This window comes from Mus caroli, chromosome 17, assembly GCF_900094665.2.
Source record: "Mus caroli chromosome 17, CAROLI_EIJ_v1.1, whole genome shotgun sequence".
NCBI classification, from domain to species: domain Eukaryota; kingdom Metazoa; phylum Chordata; class Mammalia; order Rodentia; family Muridae; genus Mus; species Mus caroli.
The window spans coordinates 46250244-46266555 of record NC_034586.1 but is presented as its reverse complement, the minus strand read 5'-3'; the positions used below and the strand labels follow the sequence as shown (position 1 = coordinate 46266555).

The following is a 16312-nucleotide window of genomic DNA, read 5'->3' as shown; positions in this document are numbered from 1 at the left end:
TGCTTTGTTAACAAACAAGCCCCACATTCCAGGGACCTGTGACACAACAAGACATCTAATTCTTACTCATGCTACCAATCTCTTTGTGGATGATGGCACGGGTCTGCTCATGATATTCACTCAGGAAAAGAGGCTGCTTAAAGAGATGTTACTTCAAAAGTGGATGACGGTTATAACCAAGAGAATGATGGCCTGACCTAGCTAGAAATGGAGCCTGGGGTAACCTGCCTAGCCCTTCAAGAACACGTGGGCAAATCCCACCTCGAAAGGGAAGAGTTACGAGGTCCTCAAACACCACATTTCCCATTCCAGTCTCACTTCTGACACTTCTGATCCCATCAGGGCACCTGTCATAAAGATTAAATGAGACCATGTGTGAACTCATACTATAAGGTGCCCTGATAGGATAACGACAAGGGTCATGTATTGCCTAATCTACAATTAGATCTGGTGCTCAGTGCCCAGGAGAGAAGGTGAACAGAAACTTCTAATTTGCCAATGGAAAGCTCTATGTCTCTGAGGATTCTTGAGTTAGTCAGGCTTCTCTAAAGGAGCCAAGACAATAGAAGCTGCTGTTTACCCATCTGGCTTAGTTAGGGTTTTACTGCTGTGAATAGACACCATGACCAAGGCAACTCTTATAAGGACAACATTTAATTGGGGCTGGTTTACAGGTTCAGAGGTTCAGTCCATTATCAAAATGGGTACATGGCAGCATCCAGGCAAGCATGGTGCATGAGTTGCTGAGAGTTCTACATCTTCATCTAAAGGCTGCAAGCAGAAGACTGGCTTTCAGGCACCTAGGATGAGGGCCTTAATGCCCATGCCCACAGTGACACACCTACTCCAACAGGGCCACACCCTGGGCTGAGCATATACAAACCATCGCACAAACTGTCTAGATTTACTTAATAAAATCAGCCTACACAGTGGTGGCTGACTGGAGACCCATAGATGGCTATGTGGAAGCTCTTGTAACCTGCCTTATTCGAAGTCTTCCAGTTAGAATGCTGATCCAGTGTAAAAGTCCCCTCATGGCAACATCTGGACCGATGTTTGACCCACATCTGGCCCTATGCATAGCCAAATTGACACACAAAACGAACCATCACAATTTCCAACTTCTACTCTTAGATTACGGGGCAGAATTAGTCATAGGGCTCAGCTACAAGTTAGTCAGGACGTTCTGTCAGCTTGGTGCCTGAACCAAGACTTTATGACTAAGCATCAATAACCAGGATAGACAACGGAACACATTTTGTTAGGTGGGGATGAGGGGGCACAGCCATCCACAGTCTTCGGTGGTATTACCTTCAGCACTTTCTGCTAAGCCAATGTGGAAATCAACATAGGCTTAGATGCACGTGCCCACGTCTTCAGTAGGAAGGGATCTGTGAGTCTGTGGCCTGGCCTCCGGGGGGGGGGGGGGAGGGGCAAACACAAATACTGCCATTGAAACTTTCCTCTGCTTTCTATTTGTTAGTTTTTAAATGTGTATGTATGGGTATGTGCATACGTGCACACATACATTTCACATGCCAGTGGAGGCCAGAGGTTAAGGTATCTTCCTTAAACTTCTTCCAACTTTTTTTGTTTTTGTTTTTGAGACAGAGTGTTTCAGGGAACTTGAGCTTATCCATTCTGCTAGACTAACTAACCAGAGAGCTCTAAGCATCCTCCTGTCTCTGCCTCCTCAGCACCAGAATTACAGACACAGTTGACTTATGTAGTTCGTATGTGTGTTCGGAGGATTTGAACTCAGGTCTTCATGCTTTGGGGCAAGCATGTTACTTACTCATCTGGATCTCCAGGTCTGTCACTGTTCTTTGCTTTATCCCATGTTTTCTCTATCTGGTGCTGCATTTGGAGTCATCTATACCACCTCTGCCACGAAAAAACCTCCTGCTAATTGATGGAGTTCCGTGACTTCCTTTTAATATTGTCCCAGTCAGTTGTGTCCTTTTTGGATGCAGGGCCAGCTGTCCTTTTGCCACCATCTCATTCTGAGTTTTTGACAAGTCCCTTCCCAGTCTGGGCTCTGGTTCTCCTGGCTCTCTAGAGTGGAGCTGATGCACTACATTCTCGGAAGTCCCTTCTGGCACTGGCATCGTGTACAGTTGCTTCACACCCTCTCCCTGTGGCAACGCTGCGCACAACTGCCTGCTTGGGTCCAGCTGAAGTTTGGTGACAAAAATTTCCTCCAGGAGGCTTGAAGGATCCTTCTGGGCTCTGCAGCAGGCACTAGCAAAGAGATTCTGTGCTACATATCAGCTGGGAAGCATCATCCCAGCCTGATGTACTTCTGCCTGGCTAAAAGGGAAGCTCACAGCCAAGCTGGGGAGGCATGCAGAGGGCAGGGGCCAGGGATCAGAACAGCCTGGTCTAGCTACAAACAAGGGCAGAGAGCCTAGTCAGCTCTTTGAAGTGCTTTAGCTAAACCAAAGGCCAAAGTCACAAGGACCCAGACACTGTATCCACCCCTATAACATTTGTATCTGTCGATTCTGATACCTTTCTAGGCAGCCTGTTAGGAAGTTCAAAGGAGTAACTTTAAGAGTAACTGCTGAAAATATATATATTCAAACAACAATAACGGTGACTGATACTATTATTACTATCCATTATTTTTATTGTTATTATTACCATCATATTTGCCTTATGCCACAAATTCCTGGTGCTAGATAGATGTCTGGAATAGAAGAGTGTATGGACATGAAATTAATTAAAATCTAGTGTGATGTCAGTTGTAACAGCAAACTCTGGATGTTGCCTTCCTCAGTTCAAGTTGCTATAATAAATTGCCAGGGTGGTGACCTTAACAAGCATGCATGGAAGCCCACTTGGCAGGGGGCTGCTGATCTGATATCTGGCGAGGGTTGGCTTCCCAGTTCATTGGTAGCTGTCTTCATACTGTGTCCTTACATGGTGCAAAGCGTGCAGTAGCTCTCTGAGATCTCTCTCAGAGGGACATTAATTCCATCTGTGATGGCTCAGCTTTTGAGATCCATTCACCTCCCAAGGCCTTGTCTCTGAGTGAAATCATCTTGTGAACTAAGCTGAATTTGAGGAAGCCACAGACATTCAGACCACAGTGCAGGGCAAAGCCTGGGGCACTGGAGAAGGGAACAGTTGGTTCCTTGTAGTGGGCAGAAGGCTCTATCGTGGCATGGATTATCCAGCCTGGTTTTGAAATTGTCCATGTTCTTGAAGGAAGAAGACTGAGTAACCCTGGCAGGCTTGAGATCTCTGATCCTCAAATCTTATTGCCGACTGAGGTGTAAAGGAAAGCTGGGAGCAGGGTGGGGTGGGGTGGGGTGGGGTGGAGTGTAGATAAGATGTTGATGAAGGGTCTCAAACAGCTTAAAGAATGTAGAAAACTAAAAATTTAAATTAGTAAGTTGATATTTTTTATAAAAGCTTTTCATTTCTATTTTGTCTGAAAGCAAATGTGCTTGTTTTAATTTTATTTAAAACCTGCCTCTAGGGGTGGTAGAGAGCTGCTTCAGTGCTACTGTGTGCTGCTCTTGCACAGGACCTAAGTTTGGTTTACAGCAGCATTGTTGGGTGGTTCACAGTCACCTATAAGTCTGATGCCAAGGGATCAGATGCCCTCTTCTGGTCTTTGTGGGAACTGCACTCAAGAACAGACAGGCACATGCAGACACACATGCAAACAGAAGAGAGAGAGAGAGAGAGAGAGAGAGAGAGAGAGAGAGAGAGAGAGAGAGAGAGAGAGAAAGAGAGAGAGACACACAAACTTTTTTTTAAAAAAAGTCGGAAAACTTGTCTTCAGACCATTAGGAGAGGAGACTGAAGGCAGCTAGACAGAATGATGAAGCAGGGGCTTTCCTTTCACTTAGAATTCACAGTGTCTGCCTCCATCTTCTCTGCCTGATCTCTGCATTGTTTGAGATACCCGGACAGGAGATATATGAAACTTTTAGGTTTTTTTTTCTCTTTATAGAGAATAATTCCCCCTTATCAAATGTAGGTCATGCAGACTATTACGAAGAAGGGGGGCAAACTAAAACAAAATAAAGCCAGTTCCATCTTCCATACAGGGTAGGTTTGACTACTGGAGGGTGGGGCATTTCCTTCCAGTGGGCATTGGAAAGCAGGCCCCCTGTGTTGACGGTCACCTGTTCTGAAGCTTAAACTAATCCTAATGTTTGGGGACGGACATGGAAAGGCTTCCTTGGACTTGTCTAAGATGATGAAAGGCTGACCCCCATCCAGTCTAATCTGGACTTTGCCACTCATTATCCAAGAGACAGCAATCTACTCTGCTGGGAACCAAAGCAACAGTGCCTGGAGGGACCGGTCAGTTCCTACCTTACTTCCTGCCTACAGTGAGCCGCTTGGGTTTGCTCTGGGCTTTCACAATGCTCTCTAGGTGGGTCCAGCCCTGCACTAAAGCTGGCCTTGACAAAGGGATCTTCCACCTCCACATCCTGTAGTCTGGAGGGCAGATAAGCTTCTCACCTTAGGGACCAGGCTCCTTTCCTCTCTCTCTCTCTCTCTCTCTCTCTCTCTCTCTCTCTCTGTGTGTGTGTGTGTGTGTGTGTGTGTAAGACCTAGTGCTGCCCCAACACTTTCCCCTGAAGGACACTGTCTCATCTTCCCACACTCTTTCTCTCCTTCCAACCTTTCTTCTTTCCCTTGCCCCCTTCCCTTTCTCTACTTTCCCTCCTTCTCATTTCTTTCTCAGTCCTTCCTTTCTTTCTTATTTCCTTCTTTTACCTACCTCCCTCCCTCCCTCCCTCCCTTTCCTGATTCCCCCCCCTTCCTTTCCCTTCCTTCCTTTATTCCTTATGTCTTGCCTATCCAGAATGTTTCAGGAAGACTGTCTCTTTAAGAGAGGCAGCTATGATCTATGCACTCTGAGATTCTGATAGTCAGTCCTGCTTCTCCTGCTGAGCTCTGTTGGGTTGCAACTGGGATCCTCTTGAGCTCAATCAGGGTTCAGAATGTCTAGAGGAAAGAGTCGCTTCCAATGATTTGCACGCCGCCGGGAGTCCATGCCCCTAGGACTCCCTGCCTGAAGCCTCTTGGTAGCTGGGCCTTGGCTTTGGGCCATGGAAGGCTTTTTGTTGATGGTTGAGGTCTGGACCTCAGAAAAGGACATTGGATATGTTCCGGTGAGTGTGAAAGAAACTTGCTGCCTCCTGTCCCTCGACTGTAGATTTCAGGGTGCAGATCTGGGGTTTGTGGTCATGATTCTTGATGGTGGGATGGGATGGGCAGAGGTGACAGGGAGAGGGGGTGGGGCTGGGATTCCCTTGCATGTGGGGATAACCTCAGCTCCCCTCCCAGCTGTCATTCTTGAGGCATGAAGTTGAAGTTTGCCATCTGGATCAAGCTAAAGCCGGTCTGAAGACTGGTGATCAGGAGGGGCAGATGGAAACCCTTACTCCTTCAAAATAAAGTGTAGCCAGAGTGGGCTCCAGGGTTCTTTGTGAAAATGCCCTGGAAGGGTATCGTCTCTAGACCCTGGGCAAACAGCAGAACCTTGTGGATCCGATATCCAGTGAAAGTTGTCTATCTCAGCAGGGGATTTGAGCCAAGTCCTCTTCCTCCTGGGCAAGGGGACAGACCAGGCTTGCTCCCTAAATCCATGTTGTCCTCTTGGACTGAAGAAAGCTGTCCCTGGACCATAGCACACAGTGCCATAGTGGGAGGTGGCAGATCTGCCAAGGGCAAGGAAGAATGGGGAGCCTGTTACTGTGGAAGCCTGGGAACATGGCCTCAGGCAGAGGCCCCGGTCACCAGAGCTGGCATGGGAACACATGGGCAAAAGGTCCAGGTCCATGCTGGGAGAACGGGACTGAGCCAGCACCCCACAGTGCAGAGCAAATGGTCCTCTAACCCCATTTCCTGGGGCATGCGCACAGGTGAAGCTGACCTCAAATGCCTAGGTATACCTATGCACGCATGCCTGAGGAAGCCCAAGACCTTGGGCCTCCAGTGGACAAGGCAGAACTCAGTAGCAACTTCTGCTCTTCCAAGATCAGGGCTTCTACTTCAGGGAAGGCCTTTGCTGAAATCTTAGCTCTTCTTTGGGCCAGAGTCTGAACAGGGGATTTGCTGAAACAGAAGATGCCAGGAAGTAATCTAGATGCTATGGAGATCTGGGTTTCTATTGGGGGTGGGGAGGATAAGGCCATCTCCACAGAGTCACAATGGTCAGTACCATTTACTGTGTACCTTGGAGGCATTGGTGACTATGACAAAGGCTTATCTACTGTTTAAATGCTGTAGGGATCCGTGTGTGTGTGTGTGTGTGTGTGTGTGTGTGTGTGTGTGTGTGTTCAGTTGCACAATGTATGCATGCCTATGGAGGCCAGGGCTCAGGTACCATCTTCCTTATTTATTGAGATCTAGTGTCTCTGTGGCCTGCAATTTGCTGATTGTACAAGACTGACTGGTCACGTCTCAGAGACCCTCCTGGCTCCACTTCCATAGCACTGGGGTTAGAGGGATCTTCTACTGTACTTATCACCTGAGTGTGGGTTCCTGGGATTGATGACAAAGGACTGTCTTACGAATCAAGTGATTTTCCCCCCCTCCATCCAAAGAAATTATTTGAGTCATGGATAGTTTTATGAATTTTACAGAAACTGAAGCTCAGAGGTTAAGGATCACGCCTCCTCAGAGATGGAAATTTACAAATGAGACTTGGATATCTTCATCCACCTATTCTGTCAGCCAGACACTCCCTAATCACCTCATCTTCCACTCCTTCATCTATCGATCCATCCCCATCCCCATCATCCCCTCATCCTCTCATTCCCTCATCTACCATCCCCTCATCCCTCATTCCTTCATCCTCTCATTCCTAATCCCCTCATCCCCCATTCCCCAATCCATCCATTCCCTAATCACCTTGCCTATCCCCTCATCCCCCACTGCCTCATCCCTCCATCCCCTCATCCCTTCATCCTCTCATCCTTTGTGTCCCTCATCTTCTCATTCCCTCATTCCTTATCCTTCATCCCTCCTCCTCTAATCCCCTCATCCCCATTTCCTGATCCATCCATTCCCTAATCACCTGTCCATCCCCCATCACCCACCCCTCCATCCCCTCATCCCCTCATCCCTCGTCCTCTCATCCCTTCATCCCCATTTCCTGATCCATTCATTCCCTGGTCACCTTGTCCATCCTGCATCCCCCTACCCCTGTATCCCCTCACCCCCCTCATCCATCCATTTTATCCATTTATTTAGCTAAGTTGAACTTTTATTATGAGCCATGTGGTAGTCACCAAAGGTACAGCAGGGACAGAAGCTGTGAAGGGCCTCAGGGGAGCATAACGGTACAACCTACTTGTCGGCCTGCATCCAATGTCTTTTGCACTATGCTCAGAGAACCTTGGGGGTATGTGTGAGAATGTTCTTCTCAAGGCTGAGAAGGTGTGGGAGAATCTTTTCTTTCTTGACAAATGCTACATTGTGTTTTAGGGATTATCTAAAAGTTCTGTCTCTGCGGCCACCACAGAGCCTGCTACTGGCATCAGAACTTTTGTTGTTGTTGTTCTAGCGTGTTTCTTATCAAGTTGGTATACTGTGTGGTCTCTTAAAATGACAGTGTTTAACATCTGGAAGCTCTGTGTTTTATACTGGAGTCTGAATGGGAGCCCAAAGGACCAGAGATGACTCAGAAAGGCTGCTGGGCTACCATAAGGGATATGGTACAACATCCCTCCCCAACTGGGCAGGCTGGACTAGGGGGGAGCAGAACAAGGTCTGAAGAGGCCAGAGACTCAGAGAAAAACAAGCGGGTCAGGAGAGATGACCTTGAATCTGGGGCTTGGTGTCATGCTTTGAATACTGCCCCTCTGACATGCACAAATCTTTACACCTTCCTGGGTGGGCCTTTGCAGAGGGACACTGTGTGCTGAGGTTAGAGAAGGAGGGGCCTCAGGCCACCCAGAAGACTGGCATCTCAGAGAGCAGTATCTCCAACTCCTCCCACCTACCCAGCTTCCCAAATCCTAGCTTCTTTCAGGACCTGTCCATTTGGTGGCATGGTCATAGTGCCAACCTCTCTGGAGGGAGCCATGGCTATGATGAACCTCAGCTATCCAGAATGACTAATCCTAACCATCCAGAGTGAGTCTAGGGCTGACCTGGTTCCTGGACCTTTAACTGGGATGGGAAACTTCATCAGTCCAGGATGATTATCTAAAAGTTCTGTCTCTGTGGCCACCACAGAGCCTGCTACTGGCATCAGAACTTTTGTTGTTGTTGTTCTAGTGTTCTATATATTGTATCTGGTCTCCACACTCAACTGTTCTGCAGTCTCTTGTCCGTCCACCACTGGGGATCTGCCAAGATCTACTGCAAAGATCCTGAGAATAAAAGCTTTGGCTTTGAGGGCCACAAGTTTCATGTCTCACACCTCAGTTCTGTCCTTGGCCTTAAAGTAGCCATAATCTGTAAATAAGCCTGGGTGGCTAAATTCTAGTAGAAGTGGGGTTGCAAAAGCCTCCAGGGCCAGAGTTGGCTTATGGGACGTCCATAGGCTAACCCCTGTTGGAATCAGCCCCAAGAAGACCCATGGCTGGTTCCCATGGTACATCTTGTGTCTGTATGAGCTGGGATCCCCAGTCACAGGAACCACTTGCCTTCCCCCCTCTCCTTCCCCTCCCCTTCCTTTTCTCTGCCCTCCCTCTCTCTTCCCCTCCCTTTCCCCCTCTTCCCTCTTCCCTGCTCTTCTATTTTCTCCTCTATCCAGGATCTTATGTACTCCAGGCTGTCCCCCAACCTGCTATGTAGCCAAGGATGATCCTGAACAAATCTTCTTGTCTCTCTATTCCCAAGTAGTGGGATAACAGGTTGCTGCCAGCAAGCCCTATTTCTCTCCTGCTAGGCAAGCAGTCTATCCACTAAACTACATCTCACCCCACCCATCTTGAAGTTTCTCTTCTTTCTTGCCTTCTAGCTTTGCTTATGGACTCTCCTTCACAGGGAACACCCATCCTTCACCCCGTGATACCTGCTACCTGCTTTTGAGTTTGACTCCATCTTCAAGTCAAATGTTTCCTCTTTACATCCTGCTGTGACCTTCCTCTTTATCCACACCAACACAAGACATCTTCCCCTTTCCTGAGACTGCTAATTTTGTGCTGACTTACCAGTGGCCCGATTAGCTACATCTTAATGAGTTATTCCTGACTTTATTTTTCAAGAGCAGGAATCAATGGAACTTGTCTTATCTGCTGCCTCCTCTACTCCTAGCTCCATGCCCACCAGAAAAGTGTTAGAGGTAATCCTAGTGACCTCTCCCTCCTCCTGAGAGAGAGATCCAGTGCTGCACAAGGGGCTTTATGAGGCCCAGCTGTGCCCAGGATCACCTGTTGGATAGTGTGGATAATTCCAGCTCTGGTTTAGTAACCTGAGATGGCTCCAGCTCCTACTCCCTGAGATCATATGCCCCTGCTTGTTTTGACATCCCTTGGGGTGCTGGGGGGGGGGGAGGACAGTGTTGGATGTTCTAGATTTCAAAGTAACGTTTTTTTTTTCTTAGCAGCTACTGAAGGCCAGGCCCCTGCCAGCTCCTGGCCCCCTGTGTTAGTGTTTTCAGTTAGTTAAGAAAACAAACCCTGGTCCCTGACTGAGACAGTGAGGTAGATAGAAACAGAGGAGCCAGTGGTCATGTCCAGTGCAGGAGAAGATGGCCAACAGCTACAGGAGGGTGAGCAAGCTGAAGGAAGGCCTGCGTGAGGTCGAGGGCACCTCAGATGCCCTCTCAGAGGGAGAAGGTTCCAGGGACTCAGTGCCAAACAGAGACCAGAGCTCAGCTTCTGCCCTTCCTGCCACATCTGTATACATCTGGACTAGATGCAGGTGGCAAGAGGCCACTTGGAAGACAACGGTGAGACAAAAGAGCCGTCTTAAGAGCATGTGCTTTTCACCAAACCTGCTCATCTCCCTTTCCTGCTGCTGGAGGACAGTGGTGGAAGGGGACTGGGGGTGACTTTGGAGTCCCAGACAACTGACCTGTCCTTGTGGAAAGGGGGTCCTGCTTCTCAATGCAGCTCCCCACCCCCCCACCCCCCGCCCAATCAGCTGCAGCTCAGGTTTTAAAAGAGTTCATGACTGTGGTGCAAGGAGCAAAGCTCCTCTTGGGGGCCCTTTCTTAGCTGAGCTGGGCGCTCACGGCATACCTCCCCTACCACCTGCTCACCACTCAGTGGTGCTGGGGAAGGTATGTGGACTCCTAGCTTCCAACAGGACATTTGAGACGAGGATCTGAAGTTATGATTGGTTCCTAGGATGCCAGAGGCTGTCTTCTGAAGATATGGGTAACATAGTTGGGCCCAGCTGGGCTCATGATACATGAGGGAAACCTTTTCTAGTATATCTTGGCTAAGAGTTGGGGAAATTGTAAATTTTGTTTTAGAGACAGTCTCATACTGCAGCCCAGACTAGCCCGGGGAGTAAAGTGGATGTCTATACAACCAGGCCTCTTTTCCCATCTGCCTCTGCTTCCCAAGTGCTGGACCTACAGGCAGAGACCTCCACCTCCGAGTGAAGTGTATGCAGCAGGCCCTTAACCCATTAAGCTACATCCCCAGTCCATACTCTGTAGCCAGGCTGGCCTGGAACTCACTACGTAGCCCAGGCTGGCCTTGAATTCATGGTCACTCTCCAAATTCAACTCCCAAGTGCTGCATGGCAGGCATGAGCTGCCACGCCTGGCTTTCACTGTTCTGTTTGAATTGCATTTTTGTGATTGTTTCCATTGCATGTACAACCTCTAGTAGAAGCTGAAAGGAAACCAAGAGCCATCTAGCGCTTGAGCATTATTGCTGTTGCTAGGAAGAGTTCAACACCACACTACAAGGGGAAAGCTTACTTGTGTACATAGCCCTGTCAAGCATTTGCAGAGGGTCCTGGGTAGGACAAGGGACTTGCCTCTGGAGCTCTAGTCTCCTTGCCTGTACTATGGACTTAATGATCACAGGCATCCTTTTTCTTAGCATCCTGGGACTAAGCGGTAATGGTGAGAGGGCCATTTCAGAGAAAGGGAGAGCTGGATCCTCACCTAAGAGAACAGGATTCCAAGAGGGGAGGCGTGGCTACTGGAGGTAAAGGGATACCCTGTTTCCAGAGTCAACAGTTTGGGACTGGGTTTGTTGAGTGACACTGCTTGCCACTGTGCACACACACACACACAATAGCACCCACACCTCTGCTTTCTCTATGTGGACTCTGTCTTACTTTTTTTGATCGCTGTGACAAATACCACGACCAAAACAACTTATAAAAGCATACCAATGAGAGCATTTAAGTTGGGGGGGGGTCCAGGTCCATCACGTGGAGGAGTGTGGCACATACCAATGAGAGCATTTAAGTTGGAGGGTCCAGGTCCATCATGTTGAGGGGCGTGGTAACGGGCAAGCAAGCATGGAGCTGGAGAAATGCCTGGGGGCTTCTCCTCAAGTGCAGGTCAGAGAGCTGAGGAGGGGGGGGGAGAAGGAGGGGTAGCCCACCCCCAGTGATCCATCTCTTCCAACAAGGTCTCACACCTCCCAATCCTTCTAAACAGTTCTACCAGCTCAAACACAGGAGGGACATTCTCATTCAATGTACCCCAGAGGCTGTGGAAGTGCTTTGGGCTCTGAGCCAGTGACAGGGCCCTTAGGGTTCCCAGGCAGGGCTTTTGTAGTGGGTGTCTCCTTGTGAAGCTGAAATGTCCCCTCTCCCCACTCTACCACCCCCAGCGTTCACATTTTTTACCTGAACATAAAATCTTTTTTTTTAAGTTATTTATTTATTTTATATGAGTACACTATTGTTGTCTTCAGACACACCAGAAGAGGGCGTCAGATCTCATTACAGATGGTTGTGAGCCACCAACATAAAATCTTTTAATGAGAAATGTAGATGATCCCAGAGCAGCTGGTTTCAGAGTCACAGAAGAGGGAATCCCCCACCCCCACCCCCTGCCAGGCTGACTCTTCAGCCCCTATAAGTGCCACCTCAGGCCACCACCCGCCACCACCACCGCAGCAGCATGTGGCATGTGATAAAGTCTCAGTAGATGCTGATTGAATGAAGGAATGAGAGTGAGTGGCCCAAATGACATGGTATGGTTCCGTTTTCTGCTTCCTCCCTTGGGTGTCCAGGCCTGATGCATGCCTGGAAGGTGCATGCCAGTAGAGGAAGGATATAGTGAAGCCTGGAATGGGTGGGCCAGCCAAATCTTGGGGTGGGGTGGGGTGGGGGTGGGGATAGGGTGGGCTGTCTCCTCTGAAGATTTCAGTGCTTTCAGAAAACAACTCTCTCAGACAGTACTCAACAAAACATCTTGTGGGCATACACTTTTTTCAGGGTCAATCGAGGGCCATATATATATATATATATATATATATATATATATNTGTGTGTGTGTGTGTGTGTGTGTGTGTGTGTGTGTGTGTGTATGTATATATGAACCTTGGAGAGTGGAAAGGGATTCTTGTTAGGGTAAAGTTTCATTGGCTGAGGTTTAAGGTTCTAAGGATACCTCATTTGCATGGAAAGGCATTCCAGGAAGTTGAGCTTGTAGTTTCTGCCAAGGATTAAGTAGCGTTGGGCTCCCCAGATGAGGCAGAGAAGAAGCCCATCTAAGAAAAGGGGGTCTTCCATTTTGCACTGAGCTCAGGAACACTGTCTGGATGTGGAAGACTGCAGCCTCCGTAGCGAGGCACAGCTGTATGGAGGCCTGATTATTTTTCACTGCAAGGCTGCAAACAGCTGGTGTTGGGCTCAGTTACTCATAGGCCACCTTCATTGGAAGGTATATGAACAAGCCACTCGAACCAGCATCTCCCCTTCTCATACTGTGGTCCATGCAGGCATCCAGAGGCTGGCGACTGGGACATCTCTCTTGTGCTCCAGACTGCTCTGGGTAGCGTGTACCATGCAGTTTTTTGTGTAGATGCAACTACATCTTGGCGCTGCCTTTCTGTTCCTGGCCATTGTCTACGGTAGTGTGCGATCCCATAGCTGTGCACAGCGTAGTGGATGAAGTATAACTGTGTGTGTGTCAGGGGAAGGGGAGCCAGTAGGGCAGGGCCCCAGTTTGTGTCACAAAGGATGCCTGTTCTGGAGGCTGAGAGATACCTTGTCTGTGACTCGATGAGGAGTTATCGCCTTTGAAGCCTTTAATACTTGACTAGGAGGAGATTGGGCAATTGGAACTTTGGGGGCTGCCAATGGGATACGAGAAGATCCAGAACTGATTGGGTCAGTAGAGACTTGTCCTGCAGAGAATTTGTTTATTCCTTGGCACACTGAGGTGCGCTTTCTGAGGCTCTGGTGCACATGAGTCTACCTTGTTCTAGTTCTTGACGAAAAAGGCTGGGGGTTGGCAAGCACCCTAGCTTCGTTCTGAGACAGCCTGTTGTTGAGAGGCATGCCATTATGCAGGGTCTCTTACTGTCCTGTCCCCCAGGCTGCCTCTGCTTTCCAGAAGCACCCTGGTGTTGCCCTTCTCCAGTATCTGAAACTTGCTCCTTCCCAGGCTGAGTTACATGTCATTCACCCAGGCTAGCTTACATTGCATTCCAAGGACCATTCAGAAACATTACTGTCCCTCCTGCCTGCTTTCCAGGAGAGTGCGTGCAGCAGGTTCCCACTGCTGTATCCTTACTATGTGCAACACACGGCCCAGAGATGGGGGTATCCGAGCTGGGTGCCTGGGGACCAGTGCTGGGTTTTCTTCATTTTTTCTGTGGTTATGCCTGGTGTCGCATCTCTTCCTAGTTCATCCAGGGAGAGGGATGAATGCTTAGGGGAGTTTCTGACAGACTAGAACTTTCTGAGAGACTAGAGACATGAAAAGGCCCTGGTGGGAGAGGTACCCTTTGTGACTTGGTCAGTAGAGGCTCTTTTGCCCTTGGACTCTCAGCCCTCCCAAGCTAGCAGGGGCAGGGGGAGCTCCAAGGCTGATGGGAAGTGGTCTCTGAACGAGAGTCTCCATGCATGAGGCCTACAATCTTCCTTTCTCTGAGTGGGGACATGATGATGTCGGAGGGAAACAGACCTGCCTCTGTAGCTGCCTGGCTCAGGCAGCCGGCTGAGCTGGAGGGAGAGCAGGCCGCCTGGGAATAGCTGAGAAGCATGTAAAGACCTTAGGTCTACATCCTCCAAGGCCAGGATGTGGCGTGGGACCCAAGCAGGCAGAAGTTCCCACCGCTTGGCTAAAGAGCTCTTAAATACTCCAGACCCAGGCAGCATCCCTCAGCAGGAGGGTGGGGGAGAGACACTAGCTGCCTGGGTCCAAACCACATCAGGACCAGGACAGCTATGCAGTCACACACCTCTGATATTTTTCTTCCACCTGGACAGCTGCCAGGGGCCCAGCATCACATTGCCCTGATTTGGGGTGAGAAGAGTCAGCGATGAGCCCTTTCAGGCCCTGCCTAAGGCAGCATAACACCGGCCTTCTCTAATTAGCAGTCATCTGCTTACCACATACCCAGGATTTGAGCCAGCACATCTACACATATCATATTACATAGTTGCTTCATTTACGAAGGGCTAGAGACATCAAATGAGTTAGCTGGGGCATGGGTATCACTTGTTTAAGCTCAGATGGTTGCTAAGTTAAGTTTCATATATTTGTCTGTATTTTAAGGGCCTGTCATGGGCTAGGCAGCGATTCTGCTCACTTTGGACAGCAATGAAAGCTGAGAAAAATGTACAGCGACACATGCCTGGGCTTTCCTCGGCATCCATGAATGGGCTGTATCAGGTTGGATTCCCTGGGTTTTTGAGGGTGGACTTGCTGATGAAAAGAGATGATAAATGCATATGCTATATGGTTTTTCAAGTGTGTGGGAAAATGGAGAGATGAGAGGTTGACAGAGCTGGGGAAGGGGAACCCTGAGGAGCCTCTCTGAGATGTCCTTATAGATGGTATGTGCTGTTGACGACACTGTGATGGGTAATCGTGGCTGTCATTGTGACGGCATTGAGAGGCACCTGAAAGACTGGTAGGTGTGGCCTACCTCTGAGTGTGCCCATGAGGGTCTTTCTGAGTGACTTAACTAAGGTGACTAGAATGATCCTGAGTGGAGGCAGTGACATATCAAAGGGTGGGATCCCAGATGGGAGAAAAGGTAAAAAGGAGCCAGCCAAAGGCCCAGGCATCCTCTCTGTTTCCTGACTGACATGCTGAGAGCCATTCTGTTCTGCCATGTTTGCCCCCACATTATGCTCAGAACCCTCCGAGACTATGAGCCAAAACGAATCCTTCCTTCAGCTGACTCTCTTGGACATTTGATATGGAATGAATATCTCTCATGCACACATGCATGTGCACGCACACACATGCATGTACACACACGCATGCATGCACCAACTTGGTGTTCAGGAGGTGCCAGAGACTCCCCCAGCGGCTACATAACTCCCTCATCCTCAATGTTACCTGTTGAGGCAGATTATACTATTGTTCTAGTCTTCAGATTGGGGAAATTCAGGGTATTTGTCACTTTTCTCATGAGTGTGACAAGTGAGTCAGCATAAGAAACTCAGGGAAGGAAAGGTTTGTGTTGGTTCCAAGTTTCAAAAGGACTTTCAATCCACCATCACAAGAAGGGTCACTGACAACTAGAATGTCACAGGGCTGTTTCTTCGCACGGGACAGGATGCAGAGAAAGGATGTCGCTAGAAGCAAGTGGGCACATTCTTCAAAAATCTCTCCCTAGCATCTCACCACATGACCCACCTGGCGAAGGCTCTATGGCTTATCAAATCTCACCATGGGTTTGTAATCAAGTGTTCAAAAGGTATACCTGTGGACTCACTTCCAGACTCACAGAGGCATGGGGAGCTAAACTGGCTTGCCAAACATGTCACAGATAAGAAGTGGCACAGGGGCCAGAATGCAGGTCTGCTGGCCCTGGTGTGCTAGCTTTTGACTGTGTGCTCCTTCCTAAGCTGCTGGGAGAGTAAATAGATAGGAGGCTTCCGAGACCTCACCTGGACAGGCAACATTAATACTTTGGGATGACTGTGTGGTAGCAGAACTGATACAGATGTTCACTGATGCAGGACTGGACATTCACTGACATTCACCAATGGGTTGAAAAAGATCATATCCCTGGGCTTCTGAAGGCGGACCTGAGAGCTGGTGCTGAAGAAGCTGAGGGCTCTGAACACCAGTGGAGGGCTCAGTTTCCAGTGTCTCCTCTGAGAGGCAAGGGTGAGAGATGGCAGCCCCAGCAAATAGCTTCTTTACTGTTACTGCCTTGGTATTGACAGAGAATGTCTCCCAGTTGTGTGTGTGTGTGTGTGTGTGTGTGTGTGTGTGTGTGTGTGT

At 48.9% G+C, this 16312-nt stretch overlaps 1 protein-coding gene across 4 annotated transcripts in view; it reads left to right on the top strand.

The window, feature by feature from the left end:
- The window catches only part of Daam2 (dishevelled associated activator of morphogenesis 2), a 105280-nt gene that overhangs the window by 30758 nt on the left and 58210 nt on the right, over positions 1 to 16312 (top strand). Inside the window, exon 1 of one of the 4 annotated variants that reach the window (XM_021186431.2) lies at positions 4906 to 5138. The exons of the other annotated variants lie outside the window; for them this stretch is intronic. The gene's annotated coding sequence lies outside the window, so the exon portion shown is untranslated. Of the gene's footprint in view, positions 1 to 4905; positions 5139 to 16312 lie in introns of those variants that run through there. 4 annotated transcript variants of the gene reach the window in all.